The following is a 16,396-nucleotide window of genomic DNA, read 5'->3' on the forward strand; positions in this document are numbered from 1 at the left end:
GATTTGGGGCGGTTTTTGGGGTGAGGCTCTGGAGGGGACCCCGGCGTGTCACCGCGTCACCCTCCGCAACCGGCGCGGCTTCGTGCGCCTGGCGCTGCGCCACGGGTACCCCAACAGGGATTCGGGGGGTTCGGGGGGATTCGGGACATTTTGGGGGGATTTGGGGTCATTTGGGGCGGTTTTGGGGCGGTTTGGGGTGAAATATTGGGGGTTTTTGGAGGGAGTTTTGGGGTTTTGGGGTGATTTGGGGATGATTTGGAGAGGTTTTGGGGGAGATTTGGAGAGAATTTGGGGGGATTTGGAGATAATTTGGGGACATTTGGAAGGGTTTTTGGGGAATTTGGGGAGATTTGGGGCGGATTTGGGGTCATTCGGGGCGGTTTTGGGGCGGTTTGGGGTGAAATATTGGGATTTTTTTAGGGAGTTTTGGGGTGATTTTGGGATGATTTGGAGAGGTTTTGGGGGGATTTGGGGGTGATTTGGAGAGGTTTTGGGGTGAAATTGGAGGATTTGGGGTGATTTGAGGCGGTTTTGGGGCGGTTTTGGGGGAAAGACTGGGGGGTGTTGAAGGGAGTTTTGAGGGAATTTGGAGAGGTTTTGGGGTGAAATATTGGGGTTTTTTTTAAGGAGTTTTGGGGTTTTGGGGTGATTTGGGGATGATTTCGAGGGGTTTGGGGAGGATTTGGAGAGAATTTGGGGGGATTTGGGGAGATCTGGAAGGGTTTTGGGGGGATTTGGGGCATTTTTTGGGGTGATTTGGGGTCATTCGGGGCGGTTTTAGGGCGGTTTGGGGTGAAATATTGGGGGTTTTTGGAGGGAGTTTTGGGGTTTTGGGGTGATTTGGGGATGATTTGGAGAGGTTTTGGGGGGATTTGGAGAGAATTTGGGGTGATTTGGGGGGATTTGGGGAGATCTGGAAGGGTTTTGGGGGGATTTGGGGCATTTTTGGGGTGATTTGGGGCGGGTTTGGGGCGGTTTTGGGGGAAAGACGGGGGTTTTTGGAGGGAGTTTTGGGGTTTTGGGGGAATTTGGAGAGGTTTTGGGGAGAGTTTGGGGTGAAATTGGAGAATTTGGGGTGATTTGGGGGGATTTGGGGAGATCTGGAAGGGTTTTGGGGGAATTTGGGGGGATTTGGAAGGGTTTTGGGAGAATTTGGGGGGGATTTGCGGCATTTTTTGGGTGATTTGGGGTCAGTTTTGGGCGGATTTGGGGCGGTTTGGGGGGAAAGATCGGATGTTTTTTGGAGGGAGTTTTGGGGTGGTTTTGGGGGGGATTTGGAGAGAATTTGGGGGGATTTGGAGAGTTTTTGGGAGGATTCGGGGTAATTTGGGGCGGTTTTGAGGCGTTTTTAGGGTGGTTTGGGGTGAAAGACCAAAGTTTGGGGGTTTTTGGAGGGAGATTTGGGGTTTTGGGGTGGTTTTGGGGGGGTTTTGAAGAGAATTTTTGGGGATTTGGGATCCAGGGTTAAAATTTTGGGATCCAGGGTTAAAATTTTGGGGTCCAGGGGCACAATTTGGGACCCAAACTCAAACCCCGGGGATCCTCCAGCTGCCCGAATTCGGGGTTCGGGAGGGAATTCCTGCACCGGGGGAAGAATTTGGGGTTGCGGGGACCCCCCCCAGGATTTTGGGGTGTCCCCTGACCCTCGGGGGGGGGTCCCAGCACCCCCCTGGTTCCCGTGTACGTTTTTGGGGAGCAGGACGCCTTCCGGCAGCCCCCCCTTTCCGACTCCTCCTGGATCCGGCGGCTGCAGCGGGGCCTGAAGAAGATTTTGGGGTTCGCCCCCTGCATCTTTTGGGGTCGGGGGGGGCTCCCCTTCCTCCCCTTCCGCGTGCCCCTCACCGTGGTGGGTGAGTGAGGGGAGGGGAGGGGGCGGGGGGCGCTTTGGGGGGGATTTTGGGGGGGAAAAATTGGGCTTGGAGAGGGATTTGGGGGAGTTTTTTTGGGGGGGTTTGGGGTCCGGGAGGGATTTGGGGGAATTTGGGGGAATTTGGGGGGATTTGGGGGAATTTGGGGGGGATTTTGGGCTCAGGGAGGGATTTGGGGGAGTTTTGGGGGGAATTTTGGAGAAAATTTGGGGTCAGGGATGGATTTTGGGGGAATTTGGGGAGGGGATTTTGGCTCAGGGAGGGATTTAGGGGGGATTTGGGGGAATTTTTGGGCGGATTTTGGGGTTAGGGAGGGATTTTGAGGAGTTTTGGGGGAATTTTGGAGATCAGTGAGGGATTTGGGGGAGTTTTGGGGGGATTTTAGGGGTCAGGAAGGGATTTGGAGTTTTGGGGGGATTTGGGGGAGTTTTGGAGGGATTTGGGGGAGTTTTGGGGGGGTTTGGAGGAGTTTTGGGGGGATTTTGGGGGTCAGGGAGGAATTTGGGGGAGTTTAGGGGGGATTTGGGGGAATTTTTGGGCGGATTTTGGGGTTAGGGTGGGATTTTGAGGAGTTTTGGGGGGATTTTGGAGGTCAGGGAGGGATTTGGGGGAGTTTAGGGGGGATTTGGGGGCGAATTTTGGGGTCAGGGAGGGATTTGGGGGAGTTTTGGGGCGGATTTTGGGGGCCAGGAAGGGATTTGGGGAGTTTTGGGGGGGTTTGGAGGAGTTTTGGGGGGATTTTGGGGGTCAGGAAGGGATTTGGGGGAGTTTAGGGGGGATTTGGGGGAATTTTTGGGCGGATTTTGGGGTTAGGGAGGGATTTTGAGGAGTTTTGGGGGAATTTTGGGGGTCAGGGAGAGATTTGGAGGAGTTTTGGGGGGATTTGGGGGAGTTTTTGAGGGATTTGGGGGAGTTTTGGGGGAGATTTGGGATCTGGGAGGGATTTGGAGGAGTTTTGGGGGATTTGGGGGAGTTTTGGGGGGATTTGAGGGAATTTGGGGAGGGGATTTTGGGGTCAGGAAGGGATTTGGAGGAGTTTTGGGGGGATTTGGGGGAGTTTTGGGGGGATTTGGGGGAATTTTGGGGCGAATTTTGGGGTCAGGGAGGGATTTTGAGGAGTTTTGGGGGGATTTTGGGGGTCAGGAATGGATTTGGGGGGAATTTGGGGAGGGGATTTTGGGGTCAGGGAGGGATTTGGGGGGAGCTTTGGGGGATTTTGGGGGGAGTTTTGGGGGAAATTTGGGATCAAGGAGGGATTTCGGGGGACTTCGTGGGGATTTTGGGGCTGCGGGGAGGGATTTGGGGGAGTTTTGGGGGGAATTTTTGGTTCAGGGAGGAATTTGGGGACCCAAGGATTGAAATCGGGCGCGTTTTTGGGGTGCCGGGAAGGAGCTGAGGGATCGGGGAAAGGAAATGGGGAAATTGTGGGGTTCGGGATGAGATTTTGGGGGTTCCTGGCGTGAACCTTGAATTCCATCAGGAATTTTTTTGGGGGGGGATTTTCATCCTAATTTTGCCATTTCCGGCAAATTCCGCAGCGGGAAGGGTTTAAAAATCCCGATTTTTGGGGGTTTTTTTTGGAAAGGGTTTGGTTTTTTAAGGGGGGAGATTTTGGGGGTCCCGGGGGTATTTTTGGGGTGCAGATCCCCGTTTTTTTTGGGCAGTGGGGACCCCCCTGGAGGTGCCGCGGGTCGCTCGCCCCCCGCCCGAGTTGGTCGCCCACTACCACGGGCTCTACGTGCAGCGGCTGCAGGAGCTCTTCGAGAGGCACAAAGAAGCTTGTGGGGTGCCCCCCGAAACACACCTGATCATCGCCTGACCCCCCAAAACCCCCCAGAGCCCCCCCAAAATCCCTCCCAAACCCCATCGAGCCCCCGCACCCCAAAATTCGGGGTGAGACCCCAAAATGGGAAGGGTCCCCCTTCCAAAAAAATGGGTTTTACCTCTCAGAGTTGAGTTTGTGTGTTCTTTCTCCCCAAAAATGGGGTGTCACCCCAAAAAAGGGGGTGCCCCGGTAAAAGGCACCGCTGGGATTCGAACCCAGGATCTCCTGTTTACTTTAACCAACTAAACCCCCCAAAATCGGGATTTTGACCCCAAAATCCGGTTTTTTTTCCCCAAAATCCGTGTTTATCCCCCAAAATGGAGATTCCCGTGTTAAATTCGGGGTGTCCCCCCCCCAAAAAGGGGGTGCCCCAGTAAAAGGCACCGCTGGGATTCGAACCCAGGATCTCCTGTTTACTTTAACCAACTAAAACCCCCCAAAATCGGGATTTTGACCCCAAAATCCGGGCTTTTCTCCCCAGATTCGTGGTTTTTCCCCCAAAATGGAGATTTCTGTGTTAAATTCGGGGTGTCCCCCCCCAAAAAGGGGGTGCCCCGGTAAAAGGCACCGCTGGGATTCGAACCCAGGATCTCCTGTTTACTAGACAGGCGCTTTAACCAACTAAGCCACGGCGCCGCCTGCCCCGCTCGCGCCGCCGGCTCCTTCCCGCGGCTGCAGCGCGCATGCGCGGGGAGAACCGGGGGGGGGGATTTAGGGGGGATTTAGGGGGGATTTGGGGGGGATTGGGGGGGATTTTGGGGTGAGAATGGAGGAAATTAGGGTGGGAATAAGGGGGAATTCTGGGGGGATTTGGGGGGAGTTTTGGGGGGAGAATGGAGGGAATTGGGGGGATTTGAGGCGATTTTTGGGGGACTTTGGGGGGACTTTGGGGGGATTTGGGGTGATTTTGGGGGGATTTGGGGGCATTGGGGGGGATTTTGGGGTGAGAATGGAGGGAATTGGGGGGAATTTGGGGAGATTTTGGGGTGGGAATAAGGGGGAATTTAGGGGGGATTGGGGGGGATTTGGGGGGAATTTGGGGGGGATTTTGGGGTGGGAATTGGGGTGGGATAAGGGAGATTTGGCGGGATTTGGGGGCGATTTTGGGGGGATTGGGGTGGGAATTTAGGGGGATTTTGGGGGGAAATTGGGGTGGGAATTGAGGTGGGAATAAGGGGATTTTTGGGGGGAGTTTGGGGAATTTTGGGGTGGGAATAGGGGGGATTTGGGGAAATCTGGAGGGAATTTTTGGGGGGATTGGGGTGGGAATAGAGAGACTTTTGGGGGGATTTTGGGGGGATTGGGGTGGGATAAGGGAGATTTGGAGGGATTTTGGGGGGTTCCTGGGGAGGTCCCGAGTGATCTTGGGGGGTTTTGGGGGGGTCCCGAGTGACTTTGGGGGGGTTTTGGGGGGTCCCGAGTGACCTTGGGGGGGTTTGGGGGGTCCCTGGTGACCTTGGGGGGGTTTAGGGGGGTCCCGAGTGACTTTGGGGGGGTCCTGGGGGGGGTCCCGAGTGACTTTGGGGGGGTTTTTGGGGGATTTGTGTTGTTTGGGGGGGGGGTGTGTCACGTGATGGGGGTGGGTTTTTGGGGGGGGTCGCACGCGCTGGGGGAGGGGTCCTTGGGGAGGGTTTCCGGGGGGGGTGTGTGTGTGGAGGGGTCGCGGTTTCCATGGTAACGGGGGGGATGCTGTTTTCCCGCGCCGCGGTTGCCGTGGCAACGGGGAGATGCGGGGAAGGGGAGGGGGGGGAGGGGAGGGGGATCCCGCCTTTCCCCTCCCCCACTCGGGGTCACCCCCAAGGACGGGGGGAGGCGGGGGGGGGGAGGGGCGGGGTCGGCTCGTGCCGCCCCTCCCCCTCCACCCTTCCCGCGCCACACGTGACGCCGCGCGTGACGTCACGGGCGCCCCTCCCCCCCCTTCCTCCCCCCCCCCCCCCCCCCAAAAAAAAAGAGGCGCGTGGGAAGGCGGGGGGTGGGGGAGGGGCGGGGGGGGCGATGCCGCAGGGTGAATCATCCGGGGGGGGAGGGGCGGGAGGCCCGCATGGGCCCCCCCGGCTCCTATAGGCACCCCCGGAGCCTATAGAACAACCCCGGAGCCTATAGAGACCCCCCGACCCTACAGAGACCCCCAGACCCTATAGACACCCCTCATACCCTATAGAACATCCCTGATCCTATAGACACCCACAGACCCTATAGAACAACACCGGAGCCTATAGAGACCCCCTGATCCTATAGAGACCTCCCATATCCTATAGGCACCCCCGGACCTATAGAAACCCCCCTGATCCTATAGAAACCCGCAGACCATATAGGCACGCCCCATACCCTACAGAGACCCCCCCTGATCCTATAGACAACCCCCATACCCTATAGAAACCCCCAGACCCTATAGAACACCCCCAAATCCCCTATAGATCCCCTCCACCCAACGGTTCCCTCCCCCAAAAACCCCCCCAGCCCCTATAGCCCCCCCAGCCCCTATAGCCCCTCCTGTGTACCCTATAGCCCGCCACCCCCTATAGATCCCCCCTATAGCCCCAACACCCCCCTCTCTCTCCCCATAGGTCCCCAAACATCCCCCACAGGCCCCCCCCAAACCCCCCTATAGAACCTCCCTTCCCTATAGAATCCCCCCCAAGGGCCCCAGGCCCACCCTGCTCACCCCCTATGGAACCCTCCCACCCCATAGGCCCCATATCCCCCATAGCCCCTATAGCCCCTATAGGTCCCATATCCCCTATACCCCCCATAGCCCCATAAGCCCCACAGCCCCCATATGTCCAGAGGGACCTATAGAGAGCCAGGGAGCAGCAGGGATGGGGAGGGACTCATAGAGAGGTGACCTATGGATCCATAGGGACATAGAGAGACCCACAGGGCCTTATGGAGACCCATAGCCCCCATATCCCCTATAGCCCACATAGCTCCTATAGCCCCCATAGGCCCCATATCCCCTATAGCCCCTATAGCTCCTATAGCCCCCATAGGCCCCATATCCCCTATAGCCCCTATAGCTCCCCCAGGCCCTATAGCCCCCATATCCCCTATAGCCCACATAGGCCCCATATTCCCCATATCCCCTATAGCCCACATAGGCCCCATAGCCTCTATAGCCCCCCCAGCCCCTATAGCCCACCCAGCCCCCATATTCCCCATAGCCCCTCTATGCCCTATAGCCCCCATAGACCCCATAGCCTCCCCAGCCCCTATAGCCCTTGTAGACCCCATAACCCCTATAGCCCCCGCAGCCCCCATAGGCCCTATAGCCCCCATAACCCCTATTGCCCCCATAGCCTCTATAGCCCCCATAACCCCTATAGCCCCAATAGCCCCCCACAGCCCCTATATCCCCCCACCTCCCCGTCCCCTATAGCCCCTCCCAGCCCCTATAACCCCCGCAACCCCCATATCCCCCCCACCCCCCCGTCCCCTATAGCCCCCCCACCCCCGCCGTGAGTCACCCCGGGCTGGGGGAGGGCTCGCAGCTCTATAAGGGCCCCCCCTCCCCCCCCACAGCTGCATTGGTGACTCACCTCGGCCGCAGTGCCGGGGGGGGCACCTATGGCCGCTATAGGGGCCCGGGCGGGCCCGGGGACACCTCCAGGGACCCATAGGGACCCATAGGGACCCCCGGGCGGCGGCGGACGCAGAGGGACCTATAGGGAGAGCCGTAAGGGCCTATAGGGGGCTGGGGGGAGCCGGGGGAACCTATAGGGGGGCTATAGGGGCCTGGGGACACACAGGGACACCCAGGGACCCATAGGGAGCTATAGGGACCCATGGAGAGCCATAGGAACCTATAGGGGGGCTATAGGGGCCTGGGGACACCCAGGAACACCCAGGGACCCATAGGGAGCTATGGAGAGCCATAGGAACCTATAGGGGGGCTATAGGGGCCTGGGGACACCCAGGGACCCATAGGGAGCTATAGGGAGCTATAGGGACCCATGGAGAGCCATAGGAACCTATAGGGCGGCTATAGGGGTCTGGGGATGCCTGTGGGTGCCCGGGGACCTATAGAGGGACCTATAGATCCAGAGGGACCTATAGAGAGCCGGGGAGGGACCTATAGAGAGCCGACCTATGGATCCATAGGGACATAGAGAGCCCCACGGGGCCTATAGAGAGCCAGACCTATAGAGGGCCATAGGGACCTATAGATCCATAGGGCTGTGCAGAGACCCACAGGGATCCGTAGGGACCCATGGGGATGTATAGAAGCCCATAGGGGCCTCCGAGAGACCCGTGGGGACCTATAGAGCCCCATAGGCACCAGCAGAGGCTCCTCCAGGCCTATAGGCGCCTATAGGGGGCCGCAGAGGCTGGTCCGCCCCTATAGGGCCAAGGGGGCTGCATGGGGGGGACGTATAGAGAGGCGTAGGGGCGCCTGCAGGCAGCTGGATTTGGTGTGGGGACGTATGGAAAACGTATAGGGGCGTATGGAACGTGCGTGTGGACGCATAGAACGTGTGTAGCACATATAGAAATATATAGGGACATGTAGAATGTGTGTGGACGTATAGGAAACATAGAGGGACACACAGAACGGGTGTGGGGACGTATAGAACGGGTGTAGAGATGTATAGATCTTGTGTAGGGACGTATGGAGCGTGTGCAGGACGTATAGAAAATGTGCGGGGACGTATGGAACGTGTGCGGGGACGTATGGAACGTGTGTAGGGACACGGAAGCACACGCAGCCCCTATAGATACATAGCACGTATAGATGGGCGTGGCACCTATAGAAGGGCAGCCGCATAGGTGTAGGGGGTGTGTGTAGGTGAATGGGGGTCTATAGGGTCCTATAGGGGTCTATGGGGGTCTGTAGAGGTCTGTGGGGGCCTATAGGGCTGTGGTGTGTAGGGTTCTATAGGGGTTTATAGGGGCCTGTAGGGGTCTATGGGGGGTGTGTAGGGGTCTATAGGGGGTGTGCAGGTGTATGGGGGTCTGTAGGGTTCTATAGGGGTCTATAGGGTCCTATGGGGGTCTATAGGGCTGTGTAGGGGTCTATGGGGTTCTATAGGGGTCTATAGGGGTCTATGGGGGGTGTGTTGGTGTATGGGGGTCTGTAGGGTTCTATAGGGGTCTATAGGGTCCTATGGGGGTCTGTGGGGGTCTATAGGGCTGTGTAGGGGTCTATGGGGTTCTATAGGGGTCTATAGGGGTCTCCACGTGAGTCTCAGCCCCCCCCAAATTCACTCCCCCGGCCCCATCCATGTCCCGATCCCATTCGCCCCCAGCCCCATTTAACCCCCACCCCATTAATTACCCCCAGCCCATTAATTACCCCCAGCCCATTAATTACCCCGTCCCACCCCATTAATTACCCCCAGCCCATTAATTACCCCCACCCCATTAATTACCCCATCCCGCCCCATTAATTACCCCCACCCCATTAATTACCCCCACCCCATTAATTACCCCGTCCCACCCCATTAATTACCCCCAGCCCATTAATTACCCCCAGCCCCATTGAACCCCACCCCATTAATTACCTCCCACTCCATTAATTACCCCCAGCCCCATTAATTACCTCCCCAGCCCCATTGAACCCCACCCCATTCATTGCCCCCCACCCTCATTAACCCCCCCTACTCCATTAATTACCCCCAGCCCCATTAATTACCCCCCCATTAATTACCCCCCACACCATTAATTACCCCCAGCCCCATTAATCACCCCCCACCCCATTCACCCCCCCAGCCCCTCCCCACCCCCCCCTCCCATTCATCCCCCCGCGTTCATTCATCCCCTCCGCCGCGGGCCGCTCTGCGCATGCGCGCCGTTCCCCCCCCCCCATCGCTTCCCCCCCCCCCCCCGACCCCACCCCTTTTTTCCCAGGCCCGGCCGGATTTTATGAATGGGCCATTGACGTCATCGGAGACCCCCCACGTGGGACCCCCGCGCGTATAAAGGGGGCGGAGCCGGCGCTGTCCGCGGTGCTGAAGGGCGAGACGACGGCGAGACCACCGCGACCCCCTCCCCCCTTTTCTCTTTCCCCTCCTCACCGCGACCCCTCCCTCCACCTCAGCCCCCCCTCCCCCCACCCCTTTCGCGACCCCCCTCCCCCTCACCGGGACCACCCCCCCTCCCCCTTCGAGCCCCCTCCTCCCCCGCCCTCCTTCGAGACCCCTCCCCCCTTTTTAGCACCCCCCCTCCCCCCCCCCAGGCTGGAAGAGGGGGGGGGACCCCCCGGATCGGCAGAGACCCCCCCGGAGCCGGTGAGAGCCCCTCCCCCCTCCCCGCTCGCATTTTTTGGGGGGGGGGGGTGGGTGGGGTCTCCCCCCCCCCCCCCGTGGGTTTTTTTGGGGGGAGGGGGCGAGAATTGGGGAGGGGGGGGAGGGGGTTGGGTGCGCCAGGAGCGGGGGGGAGTGGGGGGGGAGGGGCGCGTGGGCGCGCGGGGAGGGGGGGATGGGCACGCGTGGGTGCGGGGGGGTGGGGGATGGGTGTGGCCGTGTGGGGGGGGGGGAGGGGGTTCCCGAGAGGGTGGGGGGAGGGGAGAGGAGGGGGGGGTGTTTGGGTGGGGGGGGGGAGGGGCGCGCGCACGCGCGGGGGGGGGTGCGGGGGGAGGGGCGGGGGGCGCTCACGTGCGCGTGAACCCGCGGGCACGTGAGCGCCGGTCCCACGCGCGCGCCCCGCGTGTCCCGGGCACGCGCAGGGGTGGGGGGGGGGGAGGGGATCCCCGAGTGTGCTCACGTGTGTGGGGGTGTGCTCACACCTGTCTGTGCCTGTTCCGTGTGTGTGTTCACACCTGTGTGGGTGTTCTGGGTGTTCACACCTGTGTTTGTGTGTTCTGGGTGTTCACACCTGTGTGGGTGTTCTGGGTGTTCACACCTGTGTGGGTGTTCTGGGTGTTCACACCTGCCAGTGCCTGTTCCGTGTGTGTGTTCACACCTGTGTGGGTGTGCTCACACCTGTGTGTTCACACCCGTCTCTGTGTGTGTGTGTGTTCCCACCTGTGTGTGCTCACACCTGCATGGGTGTATTCACACCCGTCGGTGCCTGTTCTGTGTGTGTTCACACCTGTCTGTGTTCACACCTGTGTGTTTTTGTGTGTTCCCCGTGTGTGCAAACTTGTCTGTGCCTGTTCTGTGTGCTCACACCCGTCTGTGTTCACACCTGGCTCTGTGTGTGCTGTGTGTGTTCTGTGTGTGCTCACACCTGTGTGAGTGTGTTGTGTGTTCACACCTGTGTGTGTGTGTTGTGTGTTCACACCTGTGTGTGGGTGTTGTGTGTTCACACCTGTGTGTGGGTGTTGTGTGTTCACACCTGTGTGAGCGTGTTGTGTGCTCACACCTGTGTGTGTTCTGTGTGTGTTCACACCTGTCTGCGGGTGTTGTGTGCTCACACCTGTGTGGGTGTTGTGTGTTCACACCTGTGTGAGTGTGTTGTGTGTTCACACCTGTCTGGGTGTTCACACCTGTGTGTGTTCTGTGTGTGTTCACACCTGTCTGGGTGTTCACACCTGTGTGTGTGTGTTGTGTGCTCACACCTGTGTGAGGGTGTTGTGTGCTCACACCTGTGTGCGGGTGTTGTGTGTTCACACCTGTGTGCGGGTGTTGTGTGCTCACACCTGTGTGAGAGTGTTGTGTGTTCACACCTGTGTGTGGGTGTTGTGTGCTCACACCTGTGTGAGTGTGTTGTGTGTTCACACCTGTGTGTGGGTGTTGTGTGTTCACACCTGTGTGAGCGTGTTGTGTGCTCACACCTGTGTGTGTTCTGTGTGTGTTCACACCTGTCTGCGGGTGTTGTGTGCTCACACCTGTGTGGGTGTTGTGTGTTCACACCTGTGTGTGGGTTGTGTGTTCACACCTGTGTGAGGGTGTTGTGTGTTCACACCTGTGTGTGGGTGTTGTGTGCTCACACCTGTCTGGGTGTTGTGTGTTCACACCTGTGTGCGGGTGTTGTGTGTTCACACCTGTCTGGGTGTTCACACCTGTGTGTGTTCTGTGTGTGTTCACACCTGTCTGGGTGTTCACACCTGTGTGTGGGTGTTGTGTGCTCACACCTGTGTGTGGGTGTTGTGTGTTCACACCTGTGTGCGGGTGTTGTGTGCTCACACCTGTGTGTGGGTGTTGTGTGTTCACACCTGTGTGCGGGTGTTGTGTGCTCACACCTGTGTGAGAGTGTTGTGTGTTCACACCTGTGTGTGGGTGTTGTGTGTTCACACCTGTCTGGGTGCTCACACCTGTGTGTGTTCTGTGTGTGTTCACACCTGTCTGGGTGTTCACACCTGTGTGAGGGTGTTGTGTGTTCACACCTGTGTGTGGGTGTTGTGTGCTCACACCTGTGTGAGTGTGTTGTGTGTTCACACCTGTGTTCTGTGTGTTCACACCTGTGTGAGGGTGTTGTGTGCTCACACCTGTGTGTGTTCTGTGTGTGTTCACACCTGTGTGCGGGTGTTGTGTGCTCACACCTGTCTGGGTGTTCACACCTGTGTGTGGGTGTTGTGTGCTCACACCTGTCTGGGTGCTCACACCTGTGTGTGTTCTGTGTGTGTTCACACCTGTCTGGGTGTTCACACCCGTGTGTGCCTGTTCCGTGTGTTCCCTGGTGTGCACAGGTGTGTTCCGGGTGTCACCACAGGCACCACCTGCATTCCCTCGTGTGTCACCGTGAGTGCGTCACCCTGTGTGTGTCACCCTGACTGTGTCACTGTGTGTCACCGTGTTTCACTGTGTGTCACCGTGTGTGTGTCACCCCATGTGTGTCACCCTGACTGTGTCACTGTGTGTCACCCTGTGTGTGTCACTGTGTGTCACTGTGAGTGTGTCACCCTGAGTGTGCACGAGTGCGTGTGTTACCTGCGATTGTGCGTCACCGAGTGTCACCTTGTGCGTCACCCTGAGCGTGTCACCCTGAGCGTGTCACCCTGAGCGCGTCACCGAGTGTCGCTGAGTGTGTCACCCTGTGTCACCCCATGTGTGTCACCCTGCAGGGGGTGTGTGAGTGTTCCGGGTGTGTTCACACCTGTGCGAGTGCTCCGGGTGTGTTCCCCAGGTGTTCATCTGTTCACACCTGTCTGTCCACACCTGTTCACACCTGTCTATTCACACCTGTCTGTGCACACCTGTTCACACCTGTCTGTTCACACCTGTTCACTCCTGTCTGTTCACACCTGTCTGTTCACACCTGTGTGTTCACACCTGTTCACAGCTGTCTATTCACACCTGTCTGTGCACACCTGTCTGTTCACACCTGTCTGTCCACACCTGTTCACAGCTGTTCACACCTGTCTGTCCACACCTGTTCACAGCTGTTCACACCTGTCTGTCCACACCTGTTCACAGCTGTTCACACCTGTCTGTCCACACCTGTTCACACCTGTCTATTCACACCTGTCTGTGCACACCTGTCTGTTCACACCTGTCTGTTCACACCTGTCTGTGCACACCTGTGTGTTTACACCTGTTCACACCTGTCTGTTCACACCTCTCTGTTCACACCTGTCTGTCCACACCTGTTCACACCTGTCTGTTCATACCTGTCCACACCTGTTCACACCTGTCACCCCAAAATCCCATTGGGGGGAGGGGTCACCCCCCAAAATCCCATTGGGGGGAGGGGTCACCCCCCAAAACCCCGGTGGGGGAGGGGTCACCCCCTCACCCCCCTCCCCCCCCCGTTTTCCCAGGCGCCATGACGCCCCCCCCGCGCCCCCTCCGCAGCGCCGCCCTCCTGCTCTCCATCACCCTCCTGGTCCAGAGCCGCCCCCCGCCCACCCCGCTGCCCCCCAGGGCCGCCCCCGCCGCCTCCAGCGACCCCCAGCCCCCTCCCCACAGCCTCTCCAAGCGCTCCCCGCCGGGCCCCGCCGCTCCCCACGCCCAGGTGCTGAAGGAGCTGGAGGAACTGGGCCGGCTCCGAGCCGAAGCCAAGCGGGACCGGCAGCGGGACCGGGAGCGGGAGCGGGAGCTGGGCTGGCCCAGCTCCAGGCAGCTCCGGCAGCAGCAGAGCCTGGAGCACCGGCTGCTGGAGCGGCGCTACGAGGAGCTGGCCGAGAGCCGGCGGCAGGCGCAGGCCGCCAGGAAAGCAGCGGCCGAGGAGGAACGGCTGGCGGATCTGGCCTCGGATCTGCTGCTCCGGTACCTCCTGCGCGGGCCCGGAGCCGCCGTGGCCGAGGATAAGAGGTCGGAGGAGGAGGAGGAGGAGGAGGAAGGGTTGGATGGAGAGGAAGAGTTCGGGGATAACGGCAAGGACGGGTTCGGCCTGGGGAACGAGCTTGGGAACGAGCTCGGCGATGAGCTCGGCGGCTACAAGGGCAAGGACGGCTTCGGCCTCGGCGATGACCTCGACGATGACCTCGGTGGCCACCAGGGCCACAAGGGCAAGGGCGGCTTCGGGCTCGGCAACGACCTCAACGCCGACCTCGATGGCTACAAGGGCAAGGGCGGCTTCGGCCTCGGCGACGACCTCGATGGCTACAAGGGCGGCTACGACGGCGACAACGAGGTCTTCAAGGTCAACCGGCGCTTCAAGGTCAAGGCCAGCGGCAACGAGGATTTCGGGGGTTTGAAGGCCAACGAGGACTTTGGGGGTTTGAAGACCAACGAGGACCTCGGGGACAACGGCGGCTTCAAGGTCCGGGGCGGCTTCGACGACGACGGCAACGGCGGCTTGGAGGACAACGAGATCCTGCCAGCGCGGGGCCAGCGGATGCCGGCGAGGGGCGACCGGCTCGCGGCGTCCGAGGAGGTCGGGGCCGGCAATTCCGAGGAGCCTCAGCCCCAGGACCCGGCCGAGGTGGACGAGCTGGACCCCGGCACCATCGACCAGCTGATCGAGCTGTCCAGCAAGCTGCACCTGCCGGCCGACGACGTGGTGGACATCATCCACGACGTGGAGCAGAAGCGCAAGGAGGAGGCGGCAGGGATGGGTTTGGGGATGCTGGGGATGGGATCGGAGGCGCTGGAGACCCCCCCGAAGCTCAGCCGGCCCCCCAAACCTCGGATCCGGCCTCTGGATCAGCTGCCGGGAAGGACTTTCCTGCCGCCCCCCCGGCGCCCCCCGCCCCCGCTGAGGGACCGCCAGCTGCAGAATTACCTGGAGAGGGTTTTGGGGAGCCCCCCCCGGGGGTATCCGTGATGGGGGTGACCCCAAACCCCCCCAAACCCCCCCAGACCCCCCCAGACCCCCCCCCATGCTCGGATGTGTTGCCCCTCCCCAGTCCGGGGTCGTTCCCATTGATCTGTGGCCACCAGTTGGGTCCTCCCAGTTGTCCCAGTTCCGACTGTAGCGTCCCCCCCCCCCCTCGCCGTCCCAGTTAATCCCAGTTCTGCCCAGTCCCGCCTCCAGTTTCCCACCATTCGGCCCCAGAGACGCCCAGTTCTGCCCAGTTCCCCCCCAGTTCCAGTTCCAGGCCCCTCCCAGTCTGTCCCAGTCCCTCCCAGTTCCCCCAGACCCAGCTCCAGACCCCTCCCAGTTCCCCCCAGTCCCTCCCAGTTCCAGTTCCAGACCCCTCCCAGTTCCCCCCAGTCTCTCCCAGTCCGTCCCAGTCCCTCCCAGTTCCCCCAGACCCAGTTCCAGACCCCTCCCAGTCCCTCCCAGTCCCTCCCAGTCCCTCCCAGTCTGTCCCAGTCCCTCCCAGTTCCCCCAGTTCCAGTTCCAGACCCCTCCCAGTTCCCCCAGTCCCTCCCAGTCTGTCCCAGTCCCTCCCAGTTCCCCCAGTTCCAGTTCCAGACCCCTCCCAGTTCCCCCAGTCTCTCCCAGTTCCACCCCTTTCCAGTCCCAGTCCCCTCCCAGTCCATCCCAGTTCCCCCCAATTTCTCCCAGTCCCACCCAGACCCCTCCCAGTCCGTCCCAGTCCCTCCCAGTTCCCCCAGTCCCCCCCAGTCCCTCCCAGTTCCCCCAGACCCAGCTCCAGACCCCTCCCAGTCCCTCCCAGTTCCCCCCCAGTTCCAGCTCCAGACCCCTCCCAGTTCCCCCCAGTCCCCCCCAGTACCAGTTCCAGGCCCCTCCCAGTTCCTCCCAGTCCCTCCCAGTTCCCCCAGTCCCTCCCAGTCCCTCCCAGTTCCCCCAGTCCCCCCCAGTTCCCCCAGACCCAGCTCCAGTCCCCCCCAGTCCCTCCCAGTCCCTCCCAGTCCCCCCCAGTCCCTCCCAGTCCCCCCCAGTCTCTCCCAGTCCCTCCCAGTTCCCCGCGGGGGGGTTGCCTGTAAATAACCCCCCAATCACTAATTTTGCTAACGAATAAAAGCGACTATTTTAGTACGAGTTACTCCCGTTCTTTGGGGAGGGGGCTTCTGCTGCCCCCCCCGGGGCAAATTCAACCCCCCGGGGGCAAATTCGGGACCCCCGGGGGCAAATTCGGGACCCCCGGGGGCAAATTTGGAACCCCCGGGGGCAAATTCGGGACCCCCGGGGGCAAATTCGGGACCCCCGGGGGCAAATTTGGAACCCCCGGGGGCAAATTTGGAACCTTTGGGGGCAAATTCGGGACCCCCGGGGGCAAATTCGGGACCCCCGGGGGCAAATTTGGAACCCCCGGGGGCAAATTCGGGACCTCCGGGGGCAAATTCGGGGCCCCCGGGGGCAAATTCGGGACCCCCGGGGGCAAATTTGGAACCCCCGGGGGCAAATTCGGGAACTCCGGGGGCAAATTTGGAACCCCCGGGGGCAAATTCGGGACCCCCGGGGGCAAATTTGGAACCCCCGGGGGCAAATTCGGGGCCCCCGGGGGCAAATTCGGGACCCCCGGGGGCAAATT

General features: G+C 60.2%; 1 long non-coding RNA gene and 1 other non-coding gene across 2 annotated transcripts; one reads left to right on the forward strand and one right to left on the reverse strand.

Moving 5' to 3' along the window:
* Window positions 1–22: 22 nt before the first annotated feature.
* Window positions 23–3,817, forward strand: LOC147647472 (uncharacterized). The gene is made up of 3 exons (XR_015281543.1): window positions 23–105; window positions 1,663–1,850; window positions 3,533–3,817. It is a non-coding gene; the product is annotated as an uncharacterized LOC147647472 (long non-coding RNA).
* Window positions 3,818–4,255: 438 nt separating this feature from the next.
* Window positions 4,256–4,329, reverse strand: TRNAT-AGU (transfer RNA threonine (anticodon AGU)). The gene has a single exon. It is a non-coding gene; the product is annotated as a tRNA-Thr (tRNA).
* Between the last annotated feature and the right edge of the window lie 12,067 nt (window positions 4,330–16,396).

This window comes from Cyanistes caeruleus, chromosome 37 (genome assembly GCF_971803275.1).
Source record: "Cyanistes caeruleus chromosome 37, bCyaCae1.hap1.1, whole genome shotgun sequence".
NCBI classification, from domain to species: domain Eukaryota; kingdom Metazoa; phylum Chordata; class Aves; order Passeriformes; family Paridae; genus Cyanistes; species Cyanistes caeruleus.